At 39.4% G+C, this 15,800-nt stretch overlaps 1 protein-coding gene and 1 long non-coding RNA gene across 4 annotated transcripts in view; both read left to right on the forward strand.

The window, feature by feature from the left end:
- Kcnip4 (potassium voltage-gated channel interacting protein 4) overlaps positions 1-15,800 on the forward strand; it is a 1,150,698-nt gene that overhangs the window by 452 nt on the left and 1,134,446 nt on the right.
- The window catches only part of LOC134481849 (uncharacterized), a 120,559-nt gene continuing 104,759 nt past the window's right edge, over positions 1-15,800 (forward strand). The window contains exon 1 of the long non-coding RNA XR_010057709.1: positions 1-15,800. This exon is cut by the window's right edge and continues 53,224 nt beyond it. This is a non-coding gene — a long non-coding RNA (uncharacterized LOC134481849).

A 15,800-nucleotide genomic window follows, 5' to 3' on the forward strand; every position in this document is an offset into this window, starting at 1 on the left:
GCTTGCGAGCGGGCGCCCCGCTGGCACCGTCCTTCCCTGGCTGTGATCCGGTGCCCCTTCTACGCTGTGGGCGGGGGCGGGGGCCGGGGGACGCTTGTTGCCACCGCTGCATGAGAGAGAGTGAGGACCCTGGCGGGCTTGGGAAAGGGAGGTGGGTGTGGGGGCATGGGAGAGCCAAGGAGTGGGGGTGCATGGCAGGGTCTAGGAGGGAAAAGAAAAAAAAATGCTTGAAGTGTGTTTGAAACTCGCGAGTGGCAGGGTCCGTCGCGATCCTGAGCGTACTTTTTGCCTTCCCTGAAAATTTCTGAGGTTGTGTTTTGCTTTACCAGATGCCATTCATAAGCACACTTCCTTCCCCTAACACCTGGGGATAAATGAGTCAAAATGGTGTTGATCCACCCCCTCCACACTTCCTTGATGCTCCCAAACACTTCACTAGTACTCTATTTTTTTTTTTTTTTGATCGTCGGGTTAATACACAGACGGGATGTTGCCCACATCAGAGCCTTTTGCAGGCACGCTTTTCTTGTTCTGTAGCTTCCTTCAATTTAGTGTGATCGGAGAAAATGCCCCTCAGTGACATTTGGAAATGTTTTTATATAGTACAGCCTTGAAAAGGTACTGGGCACTGTGCACGGGATCTCTCTCTCAGGCAAATATGCGGAGATAGAAACTGTTCTCTGAATGTAGCGGGACTCAAGGCAGAGCTGGTGTTCTCCCTCCAGAGCATCTTGGGTTCCATCAGTTTGCTTTAGATGGCTTTCATGTGTACAGATTTTTTTTTTCTTTTTAAAGAGGACCCTAAATAGGATCGGGGTGGTTGTGGAGAATGTGAGTGAGCGAGATTATATAAGCGACGGAGTCACGCGTCATTTGGCTTTACAGGGTCAGAAATGTGGCCTCGAGGGAGATAAAGTTCTAAGAAGGTGTAGAATTTTAATGCAGTTTCTTTACTACTTGAGGAAACTGAGTCACCTGAACAACTGAGTCCAGCAGTACTCTGAAATACTCTGATATAAAAAATGGACATTCACCGGTACTTTTCCTCTGATAGTTAAGGTAGCTGTAACGAGGAGGGCACTGGTATCATTTGAGTGTTCATGAAGTCTTAGTTCTTCATGGGCTCTTGAACGGTAACATGACCACTACCACCGGCACCCCAAAGTTTACCTCTGATGGTATTTTCTTGCCTACTTTTTTTAATGACCCAGCACACCTGGGACAGTCCATGAAAGGTATGTGTGATATTTAAGAGACTGAAATTTCTCCTTTGTTTTATTTTATTTTTTATTTTTTGTCAGATTGACACTTTCAGTGTAAGAGGAGGGTGGTAGGTCGAGTGCATGAGGTCCTGTCTTTGCAGTTCCCTCTGTTGTGGATGTCCTGATCAGCTCAGCCTCCTGTGGGATAGCCTGTGCACCCAAGGCTCAGGAGGCAGGGATGAACTCAGATCTGGGACAGGCTGTGGGGACACAATCTCTGGAGTTGGTAGCTCATAATATTTCTCTGCTCAGTGGGAACAGCTCTTTTACTGGGGCCCAATCACTGAGCTGGGGAATGAATTTACAAGCAACGCTCTGTTCAGTGCCATGGCCGGTGGAACTTCTGTAAATGAGAAACACAAATGAAGTCATGCTTGAAGAGTATGAAACAATTAAATTATTAAAAATAGAAAATGCGATACTGTCTGGAGTGTCAGCATGTAAGGATCTCTTGGAGAAGAGAAACACACTGATTGCTTCTTGGCTAGGATGAGGCAGAAAGTGGAAAGTGTAACACTTTTTTCTTTAGTTGCATGCAGACATTTTTAGGTAATTAATGTGTGATGATAAGACTAAAGGGAAAAAAAGACAGTTGAGAACCTTGCTTTTGTTCATGTTGCTCCTGTTCTAAAAGAAATATTAGAGATGACCTGACATAATTTAGAAGGTTGGTTATCTGTGCTCAGATTTGTAGTCATCAGATGGAAAAATAGACGGCTGTCAATTTTAAGGGATTTAGGTTTTGATTTAAAACAATAGCCCCAACCTCTTGCTCTCTCTTCAATAAGTAGAGATTGATGGTTTAATGCCGAATGTACACTTGTGGACTGGAGAATTATAAAATGATCCAATCAAATGTTAACAGAATGATCTGATAGAGAAATTCAGGAAGAGGGGGAAATGAGAATTGGAGACTTCTCTCTCTCTCTCTCTCTCTCTCTGTCTCTCTCTCATATGCATATATGTGTGTATATATATGTATATATATATATATGAATTATGTTTTTTATTTGGAGGAAACATGGTGGAGAGGTAAAAAGACACCGCTCCCCATGTTGTGTATAATAGTTGGGAAACCTTAGAAATAGTGGCAGGAGAGTTTAATTCTGTTGCTTAAACTTTCCTCCTGTGTGCTTTTCAACACAGGAAAGCATTTAGTGTGCATACACACATCAACCTCCAGGTCCTTGCAGTTGATAGTGTGAATGCTACAGACCACAGAACACTGATGATGTAAGGCGTACTAGACTTAGATTTACTTCGACACTGATCAGACTCTGTGTTATACCCAAAGCTCGCCCCAATATATTCTATGGTCTAGTCCCATTAGCTTGATACCCTATTGTAAAATCTAACATAATTCTACTACATGTGGTGTGAGAGTGTGTGAGTGTGTGAGTGTATGTGTGTGTGTGTGTGTGTGTGTGTGTGTGTGTTAGAGTGTTAGTATGTAGAGAAGGAGGCATGGGAAAGGAAGAATGGGTTGATGAAGGGAGAGACAGATAGACAAAAGATGCAGAGAGAGACAAAGAAAGAGAGAATTCAATCATATATTTAAAAGAATCAGAAAGAAGGTCAGAGGAAAAAAGCCCTATGAAATTACTCATCGGTGTCCTTAATTTGTGCCATCTAACTTAGGGATGGCAGATGTTATGTGATGTAGTTTACAATAAAAGTGTGGAGGAAAAATATATGTTTCAATAGTAGCTTGAAAAAATTGCTGGAAGTTTGAATCATAATTTGATGGGTGCATTGTGCCTTCACTTAAAGTTTTATGTTTATTAAGGTTCAAGAAAAGTCAAATTAGCAATTTCTCATGAGTAATAGTAAAAAATCTACTTATGCTGAGATTGGAAAGCCCTTTCATTTTATAAAACATTCTACTTTCTGAAGTATTACAGTTCAGAGATGTATGTTATTTTCCTTTCCATGGCATACTTTTTTTCCCTTGGTCAATGATTACACCGTCATTCATAAAATAAGGCTATAGCTGTTTCGGATGTTAATGAGCCATGCAAGGTAAAATATGTGTGCAAGATTTCTGAAAAATTTTAGAGCACGATAGTACTTGGTTTGTTTTGAAAATATACTTCTGGCCAACACAAGATCTTTCTTACTCATTTTAGTCCTTTTGTTTGCCTCATTCTTGCTGGTTTCCATAATGTGGATAATACTGCTTTTCAATAGTTTATAGTCCATTGGCTTGTTTATGCAATATGTCTCCTCCTTAGGGACCATTTCCAACAAATGAATGTGAGTGTGTTAGTGTTTATGTGTTTGTTGTGTGTGTATGTCTCTCTCTCTTTCTCTTTCTCTCTCTCTCTCTCTCTCTCTGTGTGTGTGTGTGTTTGAGAGAGAGAGAGAGAGAGAGAGAGAGAGAGAGAGAGAGAGAGAAGAGAAGAGGTGAAGATATAAGTATAAGTACTATTTTCTCAACAGGCCTTTAATATCCTCAAAAATGTCTTAAGGTTGTTCAACTGTGCCCCTAACTACCTACTTTCTCATGCTTGAGCACCAAAACACCCATTTATTTTTCAAAACGGCTCATTTGGTTAAGGCCCTAATGTCTTTTTGCCTGAACTCGCCATGCTACTTTATCTGTTCACCAATGTGCCTTAGCTGACTATGATCCCTGGGAGAGCTGAGCTGATGAGTCCTCGGCATCCCTCATTTCCTGACATCTAGTTTGAGGACTTCCATGTACTAGTGAACACTGCATGTTCCCTCTCAGATTTCAGTGATTCCTAATGACCTTCATTTCTATTCTTTGGCATATTCTATGCAAATTTCACCAAGTTTTTTTTTAATTATCTTTCCTCTGTGTACTCTCCATTTAAGCAAACTGCTATTTTAATGTCTAACGTGTGTGAAAGTCTCAGTGTAGTCTAGCCCAATGCTCTTCCAAGGTGCTAGACAGACATTTTCATCACAAGGATTTCAGACCCATCAGCAAGTTTTACTAGCACTGTAAAGTAAAAGCAAGAAGAGGTATCTTTTAGAAACAAGTTGTTGTTCAAATGGCAGCACAGTTATCTGAGACATACAGTTTGAAAATAGTTGGAGCAGATCCTCCTCTATGGGTTTTCTGTCCCTGAGGAAGTCTCTATTGACTTCTGTCAATAAACATTGACCAATGTTTATGTGTCTGTCTGTCTAGTTATTCTTTCTCTTACCTCAGTTTCCTCTCAAGCATCTAATGTTACCGTCACAGCATCGTTTCCAGGCCAGTATGCTAGACTCCTTTTCCAATACCATCTCCCACTGAAAGTCAAGTATATTTACTTGATTTAAATCGTATTTCCTTGGAGAATATATTTCAGTACCTTCCTTTGGTTCCACTTTTGTGGAATCAAAAACAATAAAGATATGGCTGTTTTAGATTGATCTGAGAGAATCCCCTGATCATCTCAACCTTTGCATTCTCTTCTACCATTCTGCCAGTCTGTGCTTTGATACAGCTGAACTGGATTTCCCCTTAGCTCCCAAACATACATTGTGTTTTCCCACTGCTTAGGATTAACTTCCTCCCCTTCTGTTGCTTGACTGTCTGCAAATCTACCAGACCCATCTCAAATGCAGTGTCCTTCTCGTGTTACTCCACTGCTTTGTCCCTGTTCCCCAGCTAAAAATCACTCTTTCACTTTGCTTTTATTATTTGTAGCTGTTAAGTGCAGTTCCTCATTAGAATATTTCCTACACAAATTACTAATATTTTTCCTTCTCATTAATATTTACACAATGCTTCACAAACTAGTACATGCCTAAAAGACATTAAATTTAAATCATGTCGTACCGTGATAGACCTATGAACGAACTTGAACTTCAATTTACATTTGGTTGCTTATTCAACCCTCTTTAGGAAGTGTCATTCTTTGGTTTCCTGTCATCTTTGTTCTAAGGACCGTGTCCTCGAGCTTAGGAATATGGCATCAGACCTGGCTTTTCTCAACATCTGTGGTCTCATGGATAGGAGAGTGTAGTTTTCTTGCGGAGAAGGCTTGAGCATGTATTCATTGTGTTTGAAGCAATATGGTTACTGTGACTCTCCCTCATCCTCAATATCTTCCAGATCTATGACTCCCAGTGTCCGTAGTTCAGTGGACTTTCAGCGAGCAGTTGCTACCCCTTCTAGTCACTGCGCAGTCACTCAGAATTAATGAGACAAATTTAGTGCAGTATTCACTCTGAAGCTTGATTTTGGTTGCCCCTGAGTTTGCTACTTAAGATGTCTTCTTCCAACACTTCACAACCACTGTCTGTGCCTTTGCGTTACCACAAAGGCTATCACTATTGTTATCTTTGATATTAAGTTCACTCATTGAAAGTGTTTCCCATTGCAGCAGTAGCCATACAAAGGACTGGAAAAAACAAACCACTGGGATCTCATTCAATACACACATCTATTTTTTGCTTCCTTTTCTCTCACATCAGCATTCACAGGGAGAATCAGGCTGTGAAAAGAGATAAAGTTTAGACCTTTACTCCAGTGGCAGAGTATATCTCCCTTCTTGTCAAGCTTCCTTTCTATGACTGATCTGTGTACAAATGCATATGCAGTATTAGAGGCCCAAGTAAGTAGAAAGTCCGTGTTTAAACACAGTTCCCTACGTACTCTAACATTAGAAAGAGCCATTCGATCAGGGATATAAATAGAGAATTCTGCATGTGTGTGCACTTGGCTGCCATCCTCGTGTTGAAGGCAGATTTTTATTCCAGGGTGAACACACCCAGTGTGGTTGAATATCTGGATCACAGGGACATACTGCCACTTTAAATACTTTTGGGGCACATTATTAACTTTTGAGAAGTCATCTCCTTGCTTATTCCACACCAATTATTTATTTATGTAAAAATCTGCAGTCAAAACATTTCAACGATTTGTAACTTCAGGGTTACCTCAAATTTATATCGGTTTAAGGAAATGTCCCCTCTTGTTTTAGGTGTCATCTGTTCACAAACAGTGAATAAAAGTCTTTAGAGAACGAGAACTGACTTTTTATAGGTTTTTAAACAACGACTTGGGAAGAAAATAGACTTTTATCTTCAGATGTCAATGTGTGTTAATAGTTTGGAATAGCTTTAACTGACGCAGTTTATTTAACAATGGTATTATTGAAGTCAGAATGGGATTCGAAATAAGATTTTAATGATCCAATTACTACTACAGTTTTCAGATTATCCCTACCATGTCTTATTTTGTAGTACAATACGCAGATTGTGTTATATAAGCCAAAGTGCCCTAAGAATATCCCCAAATTGTTTTCTATGATGTTATACATGTCATGTTGTCCCTAAGAATATCCCCAAATCAACTTTTTTTCCATAAAAGAATACATGCCTGTCAAGTGACTACATGAGTTTTATGGTAATGTTGCATGAATGTAACACATTCAGATATCAAACCTGTCAACACTGAAGAATGCTTTCAGGGGTTTCATATTGGGTTTTAAATTTTTATACATGAATGAGTTTTTACTTGGATAGCATGAGAAATTACTCCAGAACAGTTCTACTCCATATATTTCTCCATGCTGTATGTCTGGTAAGTGCTCCGGACATATTTTGAACAAATAGCCTCCTAACATTATGGCAAATCCCTGAGGTAGGATTTGTCACTGTACTCCAACCTACTCTCTTGTGGGACAAAGTGATATGCTGGTCTTCTTTGGCTCATATCTACAGGAAACTTATCAAACACCACAATATGGGCTGACCAATAGACATCTGTAAGGTAACTCTCTTAGATACTGTTCTATGAGCAAGTGACCTCAGAGAGCACTCTGAGAGAATTTTTTATTTAATTTAAGAAACTGCTATCAGATAAAATAGCTATTGCATGCAATGCCACCCTGTCTTTAAATTTTTTCTGCCTACAGTAGTGGAGGTGATATCTATTAGGACCTTATAGAAATCTTATGATGATAAAATGAGATTCATTCCTCAAACAGTTGCAAAGAAACTACCCAGCGGTAGTTTTACAAAACAGATTTTTGCCTACAGAGATGCTAGTGCTTATACAAAAGATATGCCCTGGGTCTTCACACTGGAATAGCGGAAGAGATGACTAATCACTTACCTTTTAAAATACCCATTCCCATGACGGAGTTAGGATAAAGTGAGTTACATGTTTAAAGGGGGGATGACCTCTTGTAGGAAGGAACCCATTCTTGTACAAGTTTACTTGGCCTTTTCCCTTTGGGCTTTATAGAGTTAATTAAACTACAAAAAATATTGCCTGAAAGTTCATACTTGTTCTGTTGTTAGTTTCTTCTTGCTTCTGTTTTTTTCAAATCTAACATTTTTGTCTGCCGCTTAATTGTATTAAAAAAATCATGCCTTTTAAATTTTTAAAAATCTTCTACAGTGCGGGAGTATATGAAACAACATACTTTCTTCATCAAGCAAATATGACTTGGGTGCTTGGAGAATATGAAGTGAGTAATAGCTTCTGTTTAACGAAATTGGTAAAGGAATTGAGAATGCTCGTTTCTCTTATTGCCAGTTTAAATAATGTTCTAACAAAAGCAGAGATATTTCAAACCAGGACAGGGATTTCTAAATTAAATTCAGCAGCCCTATAATTTTAAAGCTAATTTTGTAGAATCAATCATTTATCATTAGACCACTATTATACCTTATCAAGTCCTGCGAATGCTCGTGAAAATCAACCGTCTCTTACAAGAATTCCAAAACCGCTTGCTCCTCTTCATTCATCTCCACAAACTACTTGTAATTTAAGCCTGGTCTCTCCTCGCCACAATGCACTCTATAGCTGTGCTGTTACAGGTTTGCAACCGTTCTTAACTCTGCCCTCATAGCTGTTCTTCACCTCTGAAGCACAAGTGCACTTTCTTCATTCGATGACTGTAAGGAGGGAAATGTTGGACAAAGAGAGTTCGGAACCAGGTGTTCGGAAACAGAACAAAACAAAAACAACAGCAAAAACCCACAGCCCAGCTCATCAGTATTGAAAGACATAGAATGAGGAACTCCTCCACACAGGAGGTAGAAAATAAACTCCAATTTCTCTGAATGCACAGTCAGTAAGATTGTTTTCAAAGGACCGTCTCTCTCTCTCTGAAGCTGGGAGGTAGAAACTACCAGTGCTTCCCGATGTAATTGAAGGACACAATTTGTCGCTAATCCGCATAAACTCTCCTAGTTAAAGTTGTCAATGCAGTTTCCAAATGGGAATTAGTCATTCACAAAACTAATACTTGAAGCATCAGTGTTCATCACTCTGAATAAACACTGACAAGGAAAAGATCTACAATCATTACAGTGAACAGATTGAAGTGTGGAAATTAACTGTTAGAACTATTATGATTTTAAGCACAGCTCTATTTATTCCTGAATCCCGAAGCAAGAGATAGTGACTTTTCATGAATATCATCACAGTAGAATTATAGAACCCATCAGTGACAAGTGTGACTCCAGCCTTCACTGATTTATTTTCTGGTAGTTTTAGTAATATATTTGAAGATGCGATTGAACAATTATTCATTTAAAACACACTTACCCATCATGCATTAGATGAGAGACACTGTGCTTATAAATGTTTGAGAATATGAAGGGCAGTGCTTCTGTTTCCAATGCAGAACTAAAGTTTTAAGTCACCTGTTCCTGGTGTACTCTTAAAATTTTACTTTGCCTCAATTATGTATTAATTACAGAAAGCATGCTAGTCTACTTCATCATCAATGATAGGAGTTATATATCATCCTAGGATACAGTTGTCTTTCTTCAATGAAGGTTGTCATTAGTAACTATCCTACCAAGAGCTTCTGTAAAATGCTAAGCAGAAGAATGAAGTAGCAGACATATTATAATTGTAACAGTTATTACCAAATAATAGTAATGTATAACATCACTCTGACCTTACACAGAATAGTAGCATTAAACTCTAGATTAAATAATAATGCTATATATAAGTGTATCCCCAAATATGTCAGTCATTTTTTTCATCAAACATGGTGGACTTCTTTTGCCAAGTGTCATTCACAGTACTAGAGTGCACAGGTGAAAAAAATCCCTCTGGGAACCTTAAACTTTCTTGTAGAAATAGGTGCATGTGATAGAATCTGGAACATGGAAAGCCCTGTGAAAGCTTTGTGCATAGAGCAATTTGAAGAAAGCTCTGAGTTATGCCCTGCAGGTCAGTCAGCATTGAAGAAAGACATCTAGACTAGAATAGAATGGCCCCTGAAGGAGGAAGCTAGGTTTTCTAGGTAAGATGGCACATGGAATAATAGATATTTTAGGTAATAGTAGTTGTAGGGCTAAGGTTGAGCCAAGGTCAGTGTTATGCGGTCCGGGATGCATGAAGGTTTGGGATTGAATGGAACAGTGAGTTGAGAGGTTACAGGAGTCTGTGCATGAAGTTGTTGAGGAACTGTGGTGAATTTCAGTCAAGATGATGGCATTCCTACTGCAGTGATGTGGCAGATGGATGGGAATAGGGTGAGGGTAAGAGAGCAGGCAAAGAAACCTGCTGTGATAGTACATGCAGGTGTGGAATCTGAAGGACATGGCAGGTCATTGGTCAGGGTTTGGAGCGTAAAGAATACACATGAGATAAACAGTAAATGAGGTCAATAGCTGATAGAGATCAATGATGGCGGAAGACCCTGAGAAAAAGCGTCTAGATTTCTGGCTTCAGGAAGTCAGGGTTTGCCTAAATTTATGCAGATGGGAAATAGTTGAAAGAAATTGGTGCTGATTTGATCTGCAAAATTTAAGGACTTGCGGGACATCAAAGTGGAGGGGATGCCAGTAGGCACGGGGCTATTTGGGCTGCTACAATAACTGGAGATTTTATTCTGCAGACAGAAGGGAGCCAGTGGAATTTCACAACATAACAGAATGTAGAACATTAATTTTGCATAGCTGGATAGGATGCATCCTTGATAATGATGTCATTAGGTGACTGTTACATTAGTCTAGGCAAGAGAAACAAAAGGCTTAACTAGGGTAAAGGCCGTGGGAATGGAAGAGTAGGTTGCCTGAAAGACAAGCTAGGGGGTTGCAGACACATTGTAGTTTGATGATTAACAAGAGCCACAGGAGAAGGGATAGATTTGAAAGAAAAATAATGTGTTCCCAGGGAATATATCCACATCACACTACCTAAGGACACTTGGAAATGTAGAGTTCAGGTTTAGTCTATCTTCAGAGAAGCCCACAGTTGTTATGCATCCATCACAGCCTAACATGATGAGCATTTGGAAAACAGAATTAAATGAAGGATAGTCAGGATCCACAAATCCTGGGCTGGACCAAGATAAACTGAGATCCCAGATTAGAGATGCAGTTATAGAAAGGTAATTAGGATTGCAGATATGAGCTTGGATACCAGAGAGAACTGAGTGTTCGATTCTGAAGAGTAAGTGGGGGATTTGGATGTGAAGACAGGGAGTACATTAGTGTCTGAAAATAAATTGAAGAAGTATTACGGAGGTCAGTGCCTGACACAGAAGGCTCGTATCTGTTGACTCAAGGGAATAAAGGAGTTTTATAAATCCAGAACTGGCTGAGATTCCGAGCTGTTGCAGGGCTGAGGAAAGAAGTGTGATGGCTAAGTATAGGACTCTAAATCAGAACTGGAGTTCAGTTACCCTGGCTTTGATTATGTGACTTTGGTAAGCCACAAGGCTAATGGAATTCAATTTCATTGTGTATGGTTGGACCATTCTTGCCACATATCCTCTGTTGGGTGTCTTGCTAACTTCATTCAGGTCTTCATTAAAGTGTTACTTCTCTGATGGCTTTATCAAGTGTAACTATTCATTTGGAATCTCTTTATTCTCTTACACTTGCTGTCTTATACTTTAGAGATTTTTTATATCTTCAAAAGAAAACTATACTTATATTCCTATATATAATACACATATGACATTAATACATATGTATCTTAAATAATTTTGAATATATTTAGTATTATATTTTCTGTAAAAGGGACTCAGCTATGTGTTGAGTTTTAAATCAATAAAATGAACCTATACTATCAGGATGCATGGGGAACAACTGAACTAATAATATTTGGAAAGCACTTGGCAGAGTGTCCAACAGTTACATCTGATAAATGTGAATGGTGGTCATTTCCATAATGATTTGGAATGAATAAAATGTTTTTTATTATATGGACAGAGGTCAGGGGCAGCTAGATTGAAAGCAGTGAGTTATGAAAGGGGAGAGCTGTGAGGGAGAGGTGATTGCTCTCTGGAAGAGATATATCCAGTCTTCCAGGAAAGAAGGGTGACTTTCTAGGGACAATCTTATACACGATATAGGTTTTGAGCTAGGATTTGGACAAACAATAAGATTTAAAGAGATTTCAAGGCATCCTTGAATGGAGCCCTGAATGAATTTGCGGAGGCTAGAGTTGATAGGACCATGGACCATGGCAAGGTTGAGCTGTGTGAGTAAGGGCAAAAAATCTAAGAAATGTGTATTTTGTGTGATGGATAACACAGAACAAGGATGGCATGGTAAAAGATAACAAAGAAGGCTCTTTCTATCTTTGGTATAAAGCCTGAAAAAACAGAAAGCCTTTAGATGGGAAGATTATCAAGACTTCCCAGTGTTCAGATAGGAATGACGAGTTATGGATGAGCATAGATGGCAAAATCCTGCAACAACATGGCTGCATTGCTGACTGGAGTTAGCGAGATAGGAGACTGCAAAGGGTGAGTGGCAGAGTGAAGACTATGCTCCTGAACTGATGCCGTCTCCCACATGGATGCCTGAGTGAAGGCCTATGGGAAGATGCTAACCCTGCCCGCGAAAGTGTGAGCACCCTGCCCGCGAGAGTGTGTGAGCACCTTGCCCACGAGAGCGTGAGCATGCCCGCCCACGAGAGTGTGTGGGCATGCTCACTGTGATGTTTATGCATATATGAGCCTGTGTGTATTGAGCCTGTGTGAATTGAGTTCTACATTAAGTCTATCGATCGGAGGAAGGTAATCTGATATCATCAAGGTGATTTTGATTGTTCTTTGTAAGTAAATTGAGGCTCAAAAGTGTAAGTACCTTGCAACTGTCAACATAGGTAGTGACTGGTCGGCAGGGTTTTTACTAAGGCAATAATATCAAAGCTATTCTGGCTGCATAGTGCTCTGATTTTTAGTTTTCCTCTTTCATTCCTTGAAAAGTAGTGGAGAAGCAAAAGGAGACTGGGGTGAATTGACCTGTTGAGGGAAGGAGACTGAGTTGGGCTTCTCGGACTTAACATTTTCCAGTCAGGTGACTAGTCTAGGGACACAAAGACAAATTTCCTGATAAACTTCCTGTAGGTTTCTTTAACACAACTACAATAAAGATTCAAATAAAAGCCGTGTTCAAATTATCTTGAATAGGAAAAGTGAACCCAGAGGGCCAACTTTGTGACTAGCAAGGGAACTTTATCTTTGAAGGTCTGAATGCAGGGAAAGTAACCATGATCTCCTTGAACTTAAATTGAAACACTGAAAGGACAAATTGGGAAAACTAGTGTTTGTAAGTCTGAACATTGGCAGGGTAATGTTCAAGTGAATTTCTGAAGGAAGTGTCTCATCCTATACAAAGCTATGATCTTGATCTAGAACACTCCATTTGCATAGCTGCCTCCCTCCTCCTACCTTCACTACTTGATCTTGGATCTGTTTCTCTATCCCCTCTCCCCCGAGTCTGCAGAGCCTTGCTGATACTGACCAGTTGAGACTAAGTAACATTACTGTAAGCAATGATCTCTGGCTATCCTCTTTCCTGCCAGAATAAGTCAAGCATTCTTTTAATATTGTTCTTTAATGAATGCAGTTTTAATTAATTTCTTGGCATCTATCTGGAAACCCAGAGTAAAAGAAACTGTGCATACTTCTAAGGCCCACAGGGGCTCTCAAATATTTGTTGACAAGTGGATAGTAAAGTGACTTTAAATGTGCTAATAAAATGGATAAGAATATTGTTTGTATTAGTAGATAGTCCTTTTTTTCTGTCATCAAATGCAATGTGAAAACACTCAGAAAACTCTGATAAACGCATCCACTCTCTGAGCTTCTGAACATCTGCACTTAACTTTATCCCCATAGTTCATCATTTAACCTTTGTCATACATCAGTTGTGCTGGACTCTTGGGTGACACAAGTACCTTCTGTGCTCATTGGTGGTCAACTAGGAAGAGCGATTTCAAGCAATATAAATGAATGCCATTATAATTTCAGCAGATGAACATGGAGACATATACACAGGAGCAAACAGACATAAGGAAAAAACTATTCTGATTTCAGGATAAGAAAATCACTCTTTAAAGAAGTAGAAATGAAATAGTTGATTGAATTATACTTAGAGGTAGATAAAACAAAAGCAGAGAGCAGAATTGGAAGAAGGAGAAAGAGAAAGGGGAAAGACAGATGGACACAAAAGGTGATTCTGCAGAAGCAGACAGAGTGCACATGGTTAGGAGTTTGAGTTTTATTATGGGTTTGGACTTTGTTCTATAGGCGATGAGAAGTGGTCAGAATTTTGAAGCAGCAGAACTAGATAATCAAAAGCCAAACACATTACGTAGCCTTAGTTTCTATGCTTACCAAAAGGCATAATCTGTGGTAGCATAAACCAGCATATCGTGGACCATGGCTCTCTGTAGCTTGCCTTTGGGGGAACCTTGAATCATCACATTCTCTCCTTTCATTTTGTTTTTAATGATCTTTTTATGGTATAAAGTAAATTCCAAAATTTGACTTTGGTGTCTTCTTTAGACTAATCTGTGGTCAGAATCAGACACTTTCTATGGCGATTCGATTAGAGAACTTATTTAAGGGTCGGGAGGCTGATTGAAGTGGGGATGTGCATGGGGATGGAAAGGAAGAACAGAAAAGGGGAAAGAAAAGGATCACAAAGCCACATGGAAGCCTAGAAATGTTTAACATTCCTAAAATTCTTTATTTGCAAAAGACTTTGGATGGAGTTATATTATATTGGGATATAATATTCTTCCAGAGTCCATAGATTGTCAAATCAAAGCCCTCGTGCCAGGTGTAAATGTTTCCTTTCAGTTGTTAGCCAGGATGATCCCAGAGATTCCCAAACAATGCAGAGTCTTGCCATTGCTTGGGGTTGCTCAATACGACCTAATGGTGATCCTTTACTTTAAAGACACTGTCCACTTTGGCTATAGTGGGAAGGAATGAGGGAATCAAGCTGGAAGTTACTTGGAAGTTTTCTTCTTACTGGCTACATTTTATAGTTCCTGATCATGGTAGGCAAGGTGGTGGTGGAGAAAAGTCATCAGTCGTCTTATCAAGATATGAACCCTGCAACTGGTAGCAAAAGCCAGTCTGGTAAAATGTGTATGTTGATACAATTATGGCATTATTGTTATGGAAGTGACCATGAATGTTTCTATTGTATTGTAGCCCAAGTTTATAGGAGGGGATTTATACTTGATATTGTAAACCTGCAAAAAATCCATGGCTGGGATTTCATGGGCCCTGGGGGGGGGTAAGCTTATCACTATTATCTTGGTAAATGAACACACTATCCAACTAACTTCTAAATATGTTTGTCTGTACACATAGACTAGTACAGACCTCCTCAGTAAGCCTCCCACTTTTGGCAGTAGACAGTGGTTAATACAATAATTCATAACTGGTTAAAGTGCAGAGAATAAATGAGTGTGGAAAGAGAGGGGGGAGAGACAGACAAAGAGAGAGAGAGAGAGAGAGAGAGAGAGAGAGAGAGAGAAAGAGGGAGAGAGAGAGAGAAGACAGACAGTCACAGAGACAGACAGAGACAGAGACCGAACCAGATGTCTGAAGGACTGGGGCAACTACTGCCTTCTACATGTGACAGGACCACCATTCCCACTAATTCAGAGCTGCTGTGGTTGCTTACAGAAGACCTCACAAGATCTGCTTCACAAGAATGTGAGCAGGACTCATTTGGCCCACCCCAGATTCTATTAACTAATGTTGAGGTAGGGAGAGTCCTTTTTTTCAGGGATATAATTTCTGGTAAGTTGACCATCTTTTTGTGGATGGTCCTACAGCCATGTATCTATGGGCAGCATTAATTAGTCTCAGTAGATTAATAAAACAAAAACAAAAACAACAACATAAACTAAAAATAAAAAAAAACACATAAGAAAAAGAGACCATGGTAGTTGAAAGGGGAAAGTAGGAAAAGTGATGTATGAAGATATTAAATATATAAAATATATTGGCATATACCTGGGGATGTTATGTTTCTTCATAAACTATATGCATGTACTCATTGAGAAGTATGCATAATTAGTGACAAAGCTACCTTGTTTCATTTCACAATAGACATTTTAGAAGTAGCAACATTTCGTTCCTATAGTCAAGTGTATACATACTGAGTAGCTTGCACACTGGGTTAGGAGAGCACTGGTCTGGCTTGCCTTGTCATTTTATCTGACATTATGAATAAGACATGCTCAGTTGACTGACAAAAGGGTTTGGGCTTATGTCAGGTGACCGATAAAGTGACATAAACAGGTGTTTCTCTTATCCATAGACTTCAGAGCAGAGGAGTTCACTGTAA

This window comes from Rattus norvegicus, chromosome 14, assembly GCF_036323735.1.
Source record: "Rattus norvegicus strain BN/NHsdMcwi chromosome 14, GRCr8, whole genome shotgun sequence".
In the NCBI taxonomy this organism is placed as follows: Eukaryota; Metazoa; Chordata; class Mammalia; order Rodentia; family Muridae; genus Rattus; species Rattus norvegicus.